The following is a 16,981-nucleotide window of genomic DNA, read 5'->3' on the forward strand; positions in this document are numbered from 1 at the left end:
ACAATATGATCCTTGACACCATCAAGGATAATCCTCCTCGCTTTGGCATCGTCCTTCCTATATGCTGCAAGTTGTGTTGCATTCGTTGGTATAGGTACACCACTGGTAGCATAATCCTTGATACCATTGTTTTCCAACAATAAAGAAATTTTGGCCTTCCAGACACCAAAATTTGAGGAACCATCCAATCTATCCTGATCTCTCAAACTAGTTGAAGCCATCTCAAGAGTTTAAAGCAATAATAAATCTAAAAAGATCAAAATTTCTTTCCTAGGGAAAAAACTCTTCTACCCTTAACAATGCTCTGATACCATGTGAAAAATCAACTATTGCAGTCATTGATTATTAATCTCCTATCATAAACAATTATTAAACTGCTGAAAATAAATTCTTAGCTAATATTGAAAAATAACACAACTGCAACTTCACTTATAAAATACGGAAAGAAATGCGCAACACAATGAACACAATATTTTCGGACAAATTGTCCCTGGAAAAACCCCTAAGAGAAAACCAATTCTACAGATGAGGAATTAAATTAAACTTCAGCAAATCAAGAGATACAAAATTCCTTGCCTCTCACTGGCAGAACTCCAATAACCTCCTAATTTCTCCCGCTGATATTCCCCACTACTATTCCCGCGCTAACACTACACCCTTGCTAACATTGCAAGACTGTTTGCTAACACTGCAAACTGCTTCTCCAAAGCTTCTTAAAACTTGTTGTCCAAATGACCCAATGACCCCTTTTTATACTACTCCTGTTGGTAAACCAACGACCAAGATTAAATCAAACCAACGACTGAGATTAAGACAACTCGACATTCAATAATAAAATTGGTGTCAAAGTGTTCAAAAGGGAATCTCTAAAATTAGTAAATAATAATCATTTACTAATTCTTGGCAAGTGGACAAACAGTTGTCCAAACCACCCATAAATACTACTGTTATTCATAGATAAGGACGAACAGTTATACAAGCTACCCATAAATACTACTGCTATTTCCGGATCAGAAATAACAGTTGTCCAACTAACAATAATTAACATTCTCGGACACTTGATCAAGTACCTTGCTTTTTTGGGGAGTATTTGTGTGATTTGTGGTCACGAACGGCTTTCGGATGTTCCGCGGAGTAGTACCTGCAGTGATATTTGCAAGGCTACAAAGCAACGTTACGAGGATGCAATTGCGAGGGTTCTGCCTGAGATGAAGATTTCAGAGACGGAAAGGGCAAGTAGGAGAGAGCGTTATGTGAGAAACTTGTACAAAAATACGATCGAGGGACGCTCAAGACTTGGGAATCTGTTGTGTATGGTCGTTGTGGATGAGCGTAGAGATGATGGTTTGGTTTGTTACGAAGAGGCAGTTGACAGAGCGACGAAAATGAAGCCGAGGAGAATAGCATTGGCTCTACAAATCCCAGTATCTGATTTATGGATCGACGATGCTGAGAGTTTGTAAAACCCTATAGCATGTAAGTAACAAATTTCTAAGTTAAATCCGGCAGATTTTAACCAGTTCAGAATGCCCGGTTTGTCCGCCATTTTCAAATTATCAGTTAAAATCTCATCTCCAGCCAAATCTCCCTTTAACATTTGTAATCGGTTTTGTGAAAAATTATGAACATTGTTGTAATGGGCAAAAACCCTTCTGCTGTTAGAATGTCAAAACATATCTTTCCCGTTTCATCTGCAATTAGGAGAAAACTTATTCTCAGCGTCTTTGGTCGTACATGAAATGCGGGATGATTTATTTGTCGTCCGTTTTACACTCGTACAGAGCAAATTTTGGCGACGGAACTATTCCCGACAATAAACGGCCATCGTATTTTCCTTTCAATAGCTTTTAGCTGCCACCTGGAAGCTAATCTTCAAATACGGACACTACATAGTAAACACTAATATTTATAGACCATTTAGTTGGCTAATAAAAATATTAGATATGCCAATGTCCGGAATCAAATTGACAATTTACTGATTTTAAAAATTAAAATTAAAATTATATTAAAACTATGTCTTAAATTTAAATTTATTTTAAAATTGCAGTTTTGATGCCGACATAGACATCGCCATTTGATATTTATTAATTATAAATGTATGAATCTATTAAGAAGAATATTTGATTTTTTTTATTAAAAAAGAAATTCAGAAGAACATTTTTTTCCATGGAAGATATATTTTATATATGTCTTTATGAGCTGAACACTTAAATGTAATAAGTGCTTATAGTTTCATTTGTTCTAATGAGAAACATGTTTTTATAGAGTATTATTAATGAAATATGAGTCAATAAATTCAAATCTATTAAATTTCCAAAATCAATCAATATTGTTAGTTTGTTTTCTACATTTGATTGTGTGTGAACAATTTTTTTGTTTTGTTCACACACAATCGAATCCAGAAAACAAACTAACAATAAATTTAGTTCAAAAATTATACAATTGAATCCTTGTAGCGACATCACAAAGATTAATATTTAAAGATATCATCTTCTCACAATTCATAGAGATATTGTACAATGTAATTCAATTCAATTATGTCTAAACAATCTATAATAGAATGATACAAAAACATATATACTACACACTAGCACTTACATTTATAATAGATTTATTGGGCTTAGATATATTCATGTATATTACCTTAAAACATATTATTCTATTGAAAAAAATATTTGAATTTTCTTTATCCCAAAAAAAATTAAGAGCGTTGTTTTCTAATTCATGATTTTATTTTGAATTAAAAATTTGGTTCTTTTTGAGCATTAAATCTACATGCAGTGAATGTTTAGTGTTTCATTCATTCTCATGAGTTCTTATTGTAGTTCCTTTTTAAGTAGATTGTGTTTTTTTATCAACATTTTGGATCACAACCTTTGATGATAAAAGAACCAATATTCATAAAATATCAATCAATTGACTCGATTCGAAAACTACACAATCTAATTTTAATAATAACATTTAATAAAATATTCATAAAATATGTAAAGATATCTTTATTCACAAATATTTAATAATAACATCACAAATATTTAATATGTAAAGATATCATTTAATATTTTATGATTAAGAGCTTGGTTTTGAATGTTGCATAGTTTGTATAAGGTCCCATCTCTGGTCCCTACGGTAATAGCACTTTTTAGATTTGAGTTTTTAGGCTAGTACAAAACTTTTTCTTTGTTGAATGTAACTTGAAATCCTTCATCAGTTAATCCAGAGATTGAAATTAGATTTCTTTTTATGCCAGGTACAAATAGAACATCTTTCAATTTTTATGTAACTCCAAACCTTGGTTGAATAGAACGTGTCCCAATACCTTTGACTGGATGAGTGGAGTTGTCTCCAATAGTAACTCCTTTAGATTTGTAATTTTTTAGCATTTCAAAATTTTCCCTGAATCCTATTATATGTTGGGAAGCACCACTATCTATTATCCACACACTTTTTAAAGAATTTATCTCACTTGGTAAAACAGTGTAGAATAATAGATTTTCATCTTTCTTACATTCGGCTAATGAGGCTAAGATTCTTTCCCTTTCAAGATATTTACTAAAGATATGTCTGAATTTATTACAATTATAACATTTAACTTTGGAGGAATCAGCTCGATTGAATTTATTATTCTTTTTCTTATAGTCATGTTTCTTTCCATTAAATTTCCTAATTTTTCCTTGATGATTAGGAGTTAAGAAAAGGGCTTGATTTTCTCTTCTAGATTTAATACAATACCTCTAGAGATTGATCTTGACTCTTCTAATGCACAATCAGTCTTTAGTTGATCAAATGATGGGATTGAGGGTCTACTGACAACTTGAATGAATGCTTTCCGTGATAGTGGTAATCCTCTAAGTGCTAATATAGAGTTCTTGATCTTCTACTTTGTTCCCAATGGAACTTAGTTGATTTTTAATTTTAGAGATCCTTCCAAAATATGATGAGGAGGAGAAAATGTTAATTTTAGAGATCATATATATATATATATATATATATATATATATATATATATATATATATATATATATATATATATATATATATATATATATATATATATATATATATATATATATATATATATATATATATATATATATATATATATATATATTACTAACTAAAGGCAGATGTTTGAATACACTTAACTACTAACCTTCTTAACACTTTCATTGTAAAGTGAGATCTTCATCAAAATTCTTTCAATTCAAACATTCAATCACTACATGACACCTTGATGTGGAGATGCAATGAGATCATGAAGATGAGTAGAGTTATATGTAAGATTTCCATGTTATTTCCATGTTATATGTAGATATGATCTTTGTCTCTTCATATTTTGCACATATGTATATTTACAAGAACATTTACATGCTAGGGTTTCACTCATAGAGTATATTCTTAGAATTTCCTATCTCTTTACATTCTAGATCTACTATACAGGGTTCATCAACACTAAATGTACACAGACAACATTATTTTTAATGGCTATTCATGGAGGTAGAAATCACTGAAACATGGGGTTGACTAAGTCAAACCCCTTCATAACCACACATACACACACACCAATACTATATTAAAATTTCTTTTTGCAACCACAAATTTGGAAATTACTTGCCAAGACCTTCTAAAAGAAGTTTGGTCAAATTTTCTATTGTGTCTTGGGAACATGTCCATCTTGTCACAAATTGCCATGACGCTTTACCACCAAGTCAAGTTATTCCTAGAGGTATGACTTGAAAATAACTTTTTTTTTTAACTTTCTATCATCATCACAAATATACAACTAGAAGTTCAGTCAGTTTTAAATCCATAATTGTTGGAGCAAAATGAAACATTCCCTTGCACATTTTGAGGTAAGTACTTTATCACTTATTTCATCTTTTAGTGTAGACCTATTTTTGTACCTTAATTGGGTTGATTGCATATATTTAGCACCTAGACCTATATTACACTTCTCACTAGTTCAATTTCACATTTACATTGGATATCTTTACTTAATTTACATTGCATGAAATATTTCTTTCTTACATATTTTCTTGATATAACTTGGGTTTAGTATTGGCATCCCTTTGTACCTTTATCTACAATTTTCTATTCTAACTTCAGTCATAAATTTAGAGTTATGTTTGGAAGTCCCTCATTCTCTTGTATTGAATGACTTAGGGAGAAAGTGTTAAACTTGTATGATTTATAGTCTTCATTTTTACACTCATTGATGCCATTTCCACCTTGAACAATTACCATAGTAAAATTTTATTTTCTTTACCAGTGTCTTCACAATTCTAAGAGGCATATGTCTACTATTTTCTTAATGAATTTTCATCTACTTGACCAAATTAAAATAAAGTTTATAATATTGTTGCACACTTGATTCTATACACTTACAAGATTTTTTTTTAAAATAAAAATTGATGCAAGTTATATGCAATGTATGAACAAGCACCTAATTTTCAAGATGTCACTGTTGGACTAACTGCTAGCCTTCCCTTTTGGGATTCGTGACATGGCTTAACTTCCTCTTATGTTCTATAAGTCTAATGGTTGTATCAGGCATTAATAAGTCGATCTTTTGGTGCAACGACAACTCTAGCTTGTAAAAAGTGGTATCAGAGCATGGTCATAGGTTTAAATCTCCTCAGGTATCATTGAGGGGGGAATTTTTGGACTAACTGCTAGCCTTCCTCTTTGGGATTTGTGACATGGCTTAACCACTTCCTATGTTCTATAAGTCTAGTAGTTGTATTGGGCATGAACAGGTCAATCTTTGGTGAAATGACAACTCTAGCTTGTAATAGTCACCATTTCAAAATCTTGTAAAAAAATAATCAACAATTTTTTTTTTTTTTAGATAAATAACTTGTAGCTCTCACTCTTACCTATCGTTCTATGAAAGTATTTCTCAAAATAACAAATCTAACTATATCTTTTTTGATGTGCATAGAATATACTAAGTTATGATTTTCTCAAAAATCAAGAGAATTTGTTTTTTCTATTGTACGTTTGATCCTCTTACCATATTAAATTAAAAAATTTGTAGTTTTCAAAATAGATTTATAGTGCACTACAATTCTTATTATTTGCAAAACTCCTAGTTTTTAGTGCATGACTTTGTATTTCTCTTTGGTATTTAATTATAAACCTAATTTCAAAAAATTAATGGCCACTTACACCCTTCTTTTTTCCTAGCATCTTGATGCACTTACCCACATGTTTTCCTGTATAAACTCCCATCCCCTCCCCAAACATCTCCCTCAAGCTCCTATTCAGGAAATATATTTCCCATGCGTTTCCAATTATAAACCCCTCCATATGAATGAGCATGGTATTGTATTTTCCCTTAAGTGAAGAACCTTTGGAGTTACCAAATATTGATTTTGTGGTGTTCATTTTTGACCCTCACTTCTTAAGCATCAAGATTTCTTCCATTAATGTTTTTAATGGTTCTTCTAATAAACTAGTCAACTATCCCACCATCTACAATCATGTGCATCTCAAACATGGATAATTTGAAGGGTCATTTTCTTTCCATTCAAACCTTTGATAAGTTGTCTATGTGCAATGAGATATACAAGAGTGAATAAGCTATGAATCATTGATCTAAAGTATAGATTCCAATTACAATACATAGTGCAAAATCTATGGATTGAAAAACCATATTAAGTAAAAAAATCAATAAAGAAGCATGAAAGCCAATAAGTAGTATCATCCCAATCAAAATCAATTTATGCAATTTTCATGAGATGCCAAGGGTCATTGAAGTAAAGGGAATTAAAAAAGAATAGCCTCAATAATATTTATTAAAAAATAAAAAAAATCATAAATCATAATTCTCAACATACTATAAAGGAATTTTAGAAGTTCAAATAACACAATTTGTTCTGGACACAAAAAAATACTCTATAGGAAGTTCAAAAGTTCTAGTCTAGTTTTGCTAGCTCTTTCACCTTTGTTCCATTTCTAACTTTGGGTTTCAAACTAGTTGTTAGATCCAAAATGTCTTAATAGAAGGTTCATAATTTCCCATTGAGTTATGACTATGTACTTTAAGATCAATGTTCCATTCAACCTGATATAGTCTCGCACCTCTAGTTCTAGAATTATTATTGAAATCCATAATGCACTTTTGAACTCAAACTTGTCCTAAAAGAGTGTCAGGTTGTAAAATTCTTGAATCATTCATTGGCCATTGTTTCATTATTGATGTTGGACTTTGTCACGAGTTTTGGAACTAGTGTTCGAAGAATGATTTTATATTCAAACTTGCTTTGGAGCTATCAGATTTTAAAATTCCTAAAAGATTTATTATCATTGTTCCATTCATAATGTGAGACTTCACCTTGAGTTCTATAATTAGTAGCATAATTTGAAGTGTGATTTTGAACTCAAACTTGTTTCAAGAACATTGTTGGTTTTTGAAACATGTGTGTTATTTTCTAATCAGACATGCAATAAATGAGTATGTCCAAACCCTTTACTTGATCTTGCCATATAATGTAGATGCAAATGATTGTATCCAATGTATTGATCATCCTATTTTATGGCATCCTTAAAATGTAAGATACATTATTTGGCATTATAGAAACATAAAACCAAGTAATGAAAATTTGTCCATTGTCAAGCTAAGACTAAAGTGTAAAATAGAGCTAGTCAACTAGGTGCTTAAATTTTATTTTTCTATTAAATGGATCAGCATTATGAATTTTAGGATGACCTCACAGTTAAACTGGTGAACTTTTTATAATAGAAAAGGACTAAAGATAAGATTTAGATTAATTAGATAAACCAATTGAACTAGACTTATATACATCTAAACATTAAAAAAATAAATTATTTAACTAAGAACAAGTAAAACTAAAAATGCAAATTCAACTTAGTTTATAAAACATTATCTTAAACTAAACACACTTTAAGCCTTTGATTTTGATGGTGATTTGTATTAATCATATGAAAAGGTTCTACACGCTAGGATTTTCCACAGCATGATATATATCTCCATCAGGCATCACTCGAAACTGAAAACAAGAACATCAGCAAATCAAACATCCGGAAAGAATTTGCGCCTTCCAATGAGGAAAAAGAGAATGCCACCAATTATTAGTTCCTGCCGAGGCAGAGAACTATTGCCTAGGTGTTGCATTAAACAACGATTAAACTTAGCTTCAACAGCTAATAATGATTCAGTTTTAAAAACATTTGGTCTCTCCTTCATAGTCTAGCTGGTGAAGTTGTATGAATTTTGAGTACCATATTTATTATATTAATCAAATGGCTTTTTCCTATTGAGTGATTGGATATCTCTATGGTCGCAGGTGGTCTGAGGCTAAATTTGAGTTTAACGATGCAGGAGAAGGCGCGACGATAGAGGACAGCTATCTGACAAAACAGTAAGCACAAATTCTGAGGTACGATGCAGGGTTATTGTAAGGGAAAACTACATTATGGGGTTTTAGGTTTTTCAAGCTATAGACAGTCTGTAACACCGCCATTTTGTCCAGCCATCCCTTTTGCTTTTGCCCTAAAAACTTGCTAAGTTAATGATGATTCATTTTACTTCAGTATGGAGTTGTTGACAGTTGTGAAAGACCCTACATGCAGAACTCGTGTCTGGAGAACATATGGACAAGTGTTGTGCTTGGAGATTTAATCTGCTTTCTATTTCCTCTGAATACAATTGATGTTATTAATTATACTTCTGTTCAATGGTTAGTAAGACAGTTATGTACTGTCTTCCACTACAGTCAGTTGAATTACTGCAAATGGATTTCATAATGTATATATCTTTGTTTTTGTTTTGGTAGAAAAATCCGGTACTGTTTTTTGTTTTGTTGTTTGTGAGAATTGACTGGACGTTTTTGAAAGAGAATGAGCTATCCCCAAAACCATGAACCAAAACTATTGTTTCTGCATGACATATAGGTCCCTCATCTCTTACAAGCATTTGATGTACTTCTTCTCGTACCGCACTTTGTACAAGGGTTGTGACATTTGTTCTGATGAAATTAACTTGATTTTTTTTGACAATACATCTTGCAGGTTGGAAGGTGCTCTAGCATTGGCATTGTGGAAGCTTGAAATGTGTATGTGACAGTGGCAAAAATGTGCGGACAAGTAGGGGGTTTGGCATTGTCACTTTGATTGTTGGCTTTAATACACAGATAAATACATTCTCCTTCCATGCAAGCAGTAAAGGGCTTTATGCTTCTTCATGTACATGCAATGGGAAATCATTCATCAACTATGTTTTCAGGGCTTTCAAACTTCACTTTTCAATTGGACAGTCATGTTTACTAGTTGAAAGAGTTTGGAATATTATAGTTAAGGGGGAGGATTACCTCTCATTTAATTGAATTATAAATCCAGATCTATGAAGAGAAAAAATGACTTTCCATAACATGTTTGATGAGAATTATTTGGATTTGTCAACTTTTTTTAAATTATTTTGCATTTTGGCATCTTATTGGATGATATTCTTGGAACTGATTTTGAAATTGGCTGCTGCTGATGACTGTCTAGATCTGTTCTAAATTATGGAGATTCCCCTTTCATTAAACTTAAGAGACATCCTTCTCTTTGCGAGACTCATGCGCAAAGAATTGATAATTCCCTTAAGCAACTTTCCAGTTTTACAAAGTAGTAAGGTTGTGGTTCCTCAAAATCTAGCATAGACTATCCATCATGATCACAAGGTTCTTAAAGTTCGGTATTCTCTTTTCTAACACGGGCTTGCAGTTAATTTAACAGCACTGCTGGTGGTTCACTAGTCTACAACAGTTTAATTATCCTGTCATCTGTTTTGTGAAAAGGAGCTGTGTGTTTTTTCTACTTCTCAAATGGTAATCCAGATTGCTGGTTTTTGTTTGGGGAGTATGGTGTTTTTCCCTGGGTTTGGTCGTTCAATTTATGATATTAATAGAAATTTCCATAATCTGCAAACGAATAAACACAGAATTGAAAGCAGATCTGATAGTGATAAAGTTATTGATAGTTCAATTCAAGTACCAAATCAATACGACTTTATAATCAATTGATTCATATGTTTCAATTGTACCACAAGTAGACGTAGTGCCACTTGCAGGTATGAGGTATCATCCACGACTAGCATACAGTCATTTATTCCCTCCCTCCCCTACATTGATAGAATTGCACTGTCTTTAATGTGAGTTTCTTTGTTTAGCATACAGTCATTTATTTATCATATGGGGACTGAATTCTCAACCTTTTAAATCTCATTTCCTTACTTTATTTGTGAACCTACAGTCATTTATTTATTACATGGGGACTGAATTTTCAATTTTTAAAATCTCGTTTCCTTACTTTATTTGTGAACCAATTAAATATAAATATGAGCAGCTACATATTGTTAATTTTATATAGATTCTAGATGGGAGGGTTTTTCTAATGGCATTTTCCTAATCCCATAACCGATGGAGATCCATTGTGAATTGGCAAATACATTTTCAATGTTGACTGTACTTTGTAGGCAAGATGTAGGTTTGCATTAACGCTAACATTTATTTGACAATGGTAGAGCCAAGCTTTTTTTGTTTGTACAATTAAAGATATTATGTTCCATAATCAATTCCATACCAAGAAATCCAAGAGAGTGGCGAAAGGAAGGAATGCAATCAAAAATTTATTTGATTACGCAGTAATGCAATCGAGCATTTATTTGATTTGTTTTTAAGTAAATAAGTGAATTAGAGCTGAATTGGAATCTAAATGTTGGTATTCTATTAATTCTGTACTAATAAAATTAAGGTATAAATAAAATTAAGGTATACAAAATGCGAATGTCATTTATAAAATAAAAAATTCCATTGTTTTCAAGAGTCAAGAAAATTGGTGAATAAAATATTTGTGATAACTATTCTAAGTGCCATCATCAAGTTCTAATCAATTTGTGGTGTTTAGTACATTCTTTCTGTTTTTTCCATTCTCTTATAAAATGGAAAGAGTTATTATAACATTGAGATATAAGAATATAACTGTCAATATCTATGTTTTACCATATTTATTATTAGTTAATTTATTTAATTATATAGACACAATCAATAAAGTAAAAGAAGGTAAAGCTAATGTAATAGTAATATAACCGTGGAAAATGAATTAGAGGAATTAGTAATATAACTGTGGAAAATGAATTAGAGCATTCCTATGGAAAATGTTACAATACAATATTTAACAATAAGAAAATTTTGAAATTTGTTACATATAATAAACAATAAACAACCGTGAAACGTCATCCATGAAACCAATAAACAACCGTGAAACATTATCCATGAAACTAGTTTTGGAAGGACCATCTTTGGAAGGAGAGTCTTTGGAATCAACAGATCCATACTACCTTGATTGATTGAAAATAAATGCTAAACAACTATGAAACTAGTCTTTGGAGTGACAATCCTTGGAATCAACTGACCCATACCACCTTGATTGTGAAAATCTTGCCCTTTCTAATCTGACATAACTCCTACCAAAATCAAATTCTACCATAGTTATGCACTTGGCAGGAACTATGTTGCCCTACAGTGCTTGTTGAATTTAGTTACACCCCAACCAAAATCAAATTCTACAATAGTTATGCACTTGGCAGGAACTATGTTGCCCTACAGTGCTTGTTGAATTTAGTTACACCCCATAAATTGGGCATCCACCCATGATGGCCCATCTGTTAATGTCCACTTTGTGAACAAAAGAGGCTATTTATGCATTTGTCAGTTGCCGGTTAATGCTTGCTCTTGTCACGAATCAGTTATTCTAAGGCTGATTAGGCTTTTCCAATTTGAAGATGAAAGGAGAAATCATATTTGATAAGCCAATCAGAGATATGTTTCTGATTATTTCTCTAACACTGGTTTTACTGGTGTGTTTCTATCTAACTAAGGGAACTTATTGGCCTCTATCTACAGAAACTGAAGCCACACCTCCACACCTCCATATGTAAGTTTAATTCAGATTAACATATCTTTTGTAATAATCTATGGTTTGAATCACACTATTTTCTAACTCGGTATTATTTTGGGTTTCTTTTCAGATAGAAGTTGCAAGTGATTCAGATGAGTTGGAGATTGCTTTGGCAAAAGCTTCAATGCCAAACAAGACTCTGATCCTCACACCAATGAATGGGGCATGGATGGACCCAAATAGTTTGATAGATCTTTTTCTTGAGAGTTTTAGGATTGGGGAAGGAACACATGACTTACTTAACCACCTCCTCATTATGGCCATGGATGCAAAAGCTTTCAACCGCTGCATAGAAATTCATCCTCATTGCTATGAGCTCAGGACTGAAGGAGTTGATTTTATCGAGGAGAAGTCCTTTGGGACAAAGGATTATATAAAGGTGACGCAGACTAAAATTCTCTTCTTCAAGACTGTGGTTGAGCGAGGATATAATTTTGTGTTTATTGTAAGTTTCCTCACATACCCCACGTTGTAGATGTTTATTGTAAAGATCATCAAAAAATTTGACATTGTTATTCTGATAATTGTAGTTTCATTAGATTGACTCTAGGATATTTGGCTTCGTATTTAAAGAAAGTTTACTAGTCTATGTGGTTGTTTTGGTATATTTGGTGTTTAAGTAGAAGTGATCTTTTTAATTAGCTATTAAGTTAAAAGTTTTGATTAGTCTATAAATATTTCAATTAATGTTTTTTATCTTTAATTTTATTCTAGTTTTTTATATACAAAATTTATAACATTGAAAATCATTCAAAGTTCTACTTCATTCAAAGTTCTACTATTTATCTTTGATGTGGTGAAGTGTGTATATTTCACCTTTAAATGTTCAAATTTTTAATAATAATAATAAATTTGATAAATTTTAAAATTTAAATTCTATTTTATCTAATAAATGAATTAGTATAGAAAATAAACTAATAAGAATAGAATTTGAAATAGAATTCCACACAGTCTTTCTCTTATTTATCAAAATAAAATAGTTAGAACTCTATATTGTTCATTATTCTAATAGATTAAAATTAAATGATATTTTTTTAGACAAATCTAATTAGATAGTATTGAATAATAGAAAATTTCACCAAATCTATTTTTTTTTAATACTAAAAATCAAAAAAAAAAAGAAACAAAGCAAAAAGCTCAACAAGAAGCTTTGTCCAATACAAGTAATCTCCTAATTTGTCTTTTTACCTTTGTCTGAGACATCTCATGTATTCATCTTCAAATTCCTTGTCTCATACTTTCACGCTCTTATAGTTTATCTATCTTAAAATATTTTACTAATTTTGTTCGAATATTATTTACAGGATGTAGATATAATGAATTTTACTAATTTTTCTTTACAGATGTAGATATAATGTATTTTACTAATTTTGTTCGAATATTATTTACAAGATGTAGATATAATGTGGTTACGAAATCCATTGGAGAGGTTCTCGGTTGAGGCAGATTTTCAAGTATCTTGTGATTTATATAAACATAATTCACGTAGTATCTCAAACGATCCAAATACAAATTTTCATTTGTTAAGATGAATGAAAGAATTGCTAAACTCTATGAACTTTGGCATGCATATACTACTATAAATCCTAATAGGCATGATCAAGATGTCTTTAATATGATGAAATATTCCTCAAATTTTACTCAAATTCTCATAGATGTTTTATTCCTTGATACAATTTACTTTAGTGGATTTTGTGAACTGAAGGCAAAATTAGAAGAAGTCTATACTATGCACCCCAATTGTTGTGTAGGTTTAAAGAAGAAGATGACTTATTTGAGAGACACTCTTGATGATTGGATTTTATTCAAATCTTTCAATCTGAATAACACTTTTGAATTAAAAGGAAGGAGAGAGGTGGGTTGGAGAAGTAGAATAGAATGTGGCCCTTTGTAAGTACGTTACTGAATATAAGAAAATGCTAGTATAACTAAATTTTAAAGGTGTTATTAATTGGTTGATAGAAATAAAAAATTTGGAATTTAATGGAAATTTATTATTATTATATATTTCTTTAAGATTATTATATGTTTATATTCACAATTTTTAAGTTATATGACTTGAATTTAATGTTATGATTTTTTAGAAAGAGGGAGATGTTGTATAAAATTATATTTATAATTATTTAATATTATTATGAGATGTATTTATACTTGAAAGAATTGGATAAACAAAATATCAGTAGAAAAATAAAATTACCAAATAACTATATAGATTTTTTTATGTACAAATTTCAATAGATGAAATATTCAATTTTCATAAGTAACATAATTTTTTTTTAAATAAAAAATAAAATCTTATGTCCTACTTCACATGGTGTATTACATGGTTTACAATCACTCATATTGAATTTGCAAAGTACATCAAGAGCATACTTAGTTTGAGAAAGCATGATCCTTCCTTCTTCTTGCCATACTTGCATACCCAAAAGTAGTGCATTAGTCCTAAATTAGTTATTTCGAAAACATGTTTGAGTTGATCTTTAATTTTCCCAATATCATGTGTGTAATCTCCTGTAATAATCAAGTCATCCACATACAATACAATGATAAAAAATTTATCATCACTATGTTTTACATACACGTCTAGATCAACTTTACTTCTTTTAAATCCAACATCTAGAAAGTACTTATTTATTTTTGAGCACCATGCCCGTGGTGCTTGTTGAAGACCATAGAGTGATTTTCTTAATCTACACACCAAATTTTCTTCACCATATTTAATAAATCCTGGTGGTTGTTGCATATAAATTTCTTCCTTTAAATCACCATGCAAAAATGCTCTTTTTACATCCATTTGAAAAAATTTCCAACCAAGCTTTGTAGCTAAAGAAACTATTGTATGAATGGAATTCATCTTAGCCACTCGAGCAAAGGTTTCAGTATAGTCTATACCTTCTTCTTGTGAGAAACCTTTAACCACTAACCTTGCTTTATATTTTTCAATAACTCCATCTAATGTGAACTTGGTTCTATAGGTCCACTTGCAACCAACCATATTTTTACCTTCTGGAAGTGTGATTAGTTCCCATGTTCCATTCTTTATCAAAGAATTGTACTCTTCTTGCATAGCTGCCTCCCATTCATCTTTTCCTTTTGCTTCTTTATACGTGCTTGGAGTGTCAACCTGCATCACCTTAGTCATAAGAGAATAGTTAGCAAATATATCTCTAGGACCTTCTTGATAAATTCCTTGGATGCTTCTAAATTTCCTTGGATTTTCATTATCAATTTCACTTGATTCTTCAACTTGAGTCTCTTCCCATGTAGTAGTTTGTACACCTTGACTTTGACCATTGGTAGAAATAGAATTTTCTTCATCAATCAAAATTGGGAAGAAAGATAATGTTGGAGAGTTATCATTCTTAATATCTTCATCAAACCATAAATTTCTTTTAATATAGATTTCATTAGTTCTAGGATTGTATAACCTATATCCTTTTGATTCCTCACTATATCCAACCATTATGCACTTCTCACTCTCCCTTTCAACTTTTCTCCTTCTTTCATCAAGAATGTGAGCATATGCTTTATAGCCAAAAATTCTAAAATGAGGCACTATAGGCTTTCTTCCACTCCATGCCTCTTTTGGTGTTATGTTCAAAACTGCCTTAGTAGGTGTTCTATTCAAGATATATACGACAGTTGAACTGCTTCGGCCCAAAATTTAGCTTCTAGATTTCTAGCATGAAGTATACACCTAGCCATTTCTATTATAGTTCTATTTTTTCTTTCAGCAATCCCATTTTTTTGGGGTGAATAAGAGGCCACTAATTCTTTCTTTATGCCATGTTCTTTACAAAAATCTAAAAAATCTTTATTCATGTATTCAATCTCTCTATCAGTTCTTATTATTTTAAATAGTTTCCACTTTGTTTTTCAGTCAAAGCTTTAAACTCCTTAAAATTTTGAAACACTTCATCTTTATTTTGTAGAAAATACACCTGAATTCTTCTACTATAATCATCTATAAAGGTGAGGGCATACCTTGATCCTCCAATTAAAGGTATTTTAAAAGCACCCATTACATCACTACGAACTAGATGTAGAGAAGTTTTTGCTCTCCATGATTTACCTTGAGGGAAACTTTCCACATGTTGTTTTCCCATTGCACATCCTTCACATACCTTGGGACTTAATGATATCTTTGGAGGCCCATGCACCATTTGTAATCTCTCCATAAGTTTGAGACTTTGAAAATTGACGTGCCCGAAATGCTCATGCCACAACTTGCTCATATCATCATATTGGGCAATAGCACATGTATGTTTATCTCCACATTTAGAAGTAAATTCTTGAAACTTATATAATCCATTCTCCATTTTACCAATTGCAATAACTCTATAATTATCATTGACATCCTTGATTAAACACTTATCATTGTAGAATTCTATTTTATATCCTTGACTTGCAATTTGAGATACTAAAAGTAGATTTTTTTTAAATTCATGGACTAGCTTTACATTTTTGAATAAACCATTATCAACTTTGACATTGAGTATGTGCAGGATCATGGTGTGCCAAAAAGTGGCGATATGAAAAATATGTAATTCTGAAATTCCAAAAAATATTTTAAAATCTATTCCAACTTTTTTCCCACCCACCCTAATATTAAATAAAAATAATTAATATCTTTATAAGGTCTACTATATCTTTTGATACCAATCTTATATGCTCAACTTTAAAAACAACCTTAAAATGTGTTTTTGGCCTTTTTTTATGTGATTTTTACTTCAAACATGTAGCTGATGACTTTTTTTCCACCAAAATTTGATGAATGAAAAGGGTTTCTTAAGAATGTTCTTATCTTTCCATAAATGTAAGGTTTGTCAAATTATGAGTTTAGTAAATAATTATTAATTATTTTCCAATGGAGTTATGTATAAAGTGCTGACTAACACACTACTTGAAAAACAACTATAACTTTCAAATGGTAAAATATTTTTTAAACCCAAAATATGCATCACATTCTATGTTTCTTCCACTATAAGGAAAAAAATGAAAAATTAAATTTTCTAGAGTT

General features: G+C 31.0%; 1 pseudogene; it reads left to right on the top strand.

Annotated features, from left to right (window-relative positions):
* Positions 1-1,734: 1,734 nt before the first annotated feature.
* LOC149541027 (uncharacterized protein At4g15970-like) lies at positions 1,735-13,855 on the top strand (annotated as a pseudogene).
* Positions 13,856-16,981: the final 3,126 nt, after the last annotated feature.

This window comes from Cupressus sempervirens, chromosome 9 (assembly GCF_028749045.1).
Source record: "Cupressus sempervirens isolate cs-2001-9-10 chromosome 9, ASM2874904v1, whole genome shotgun sequence".
Lineage (NCBI taxonomy): Eukaryota > Viridiplantae > Streptophyta > Pinopsida > Cupressales > Cupressaceae > Cupressus > Cupressus sempervirens.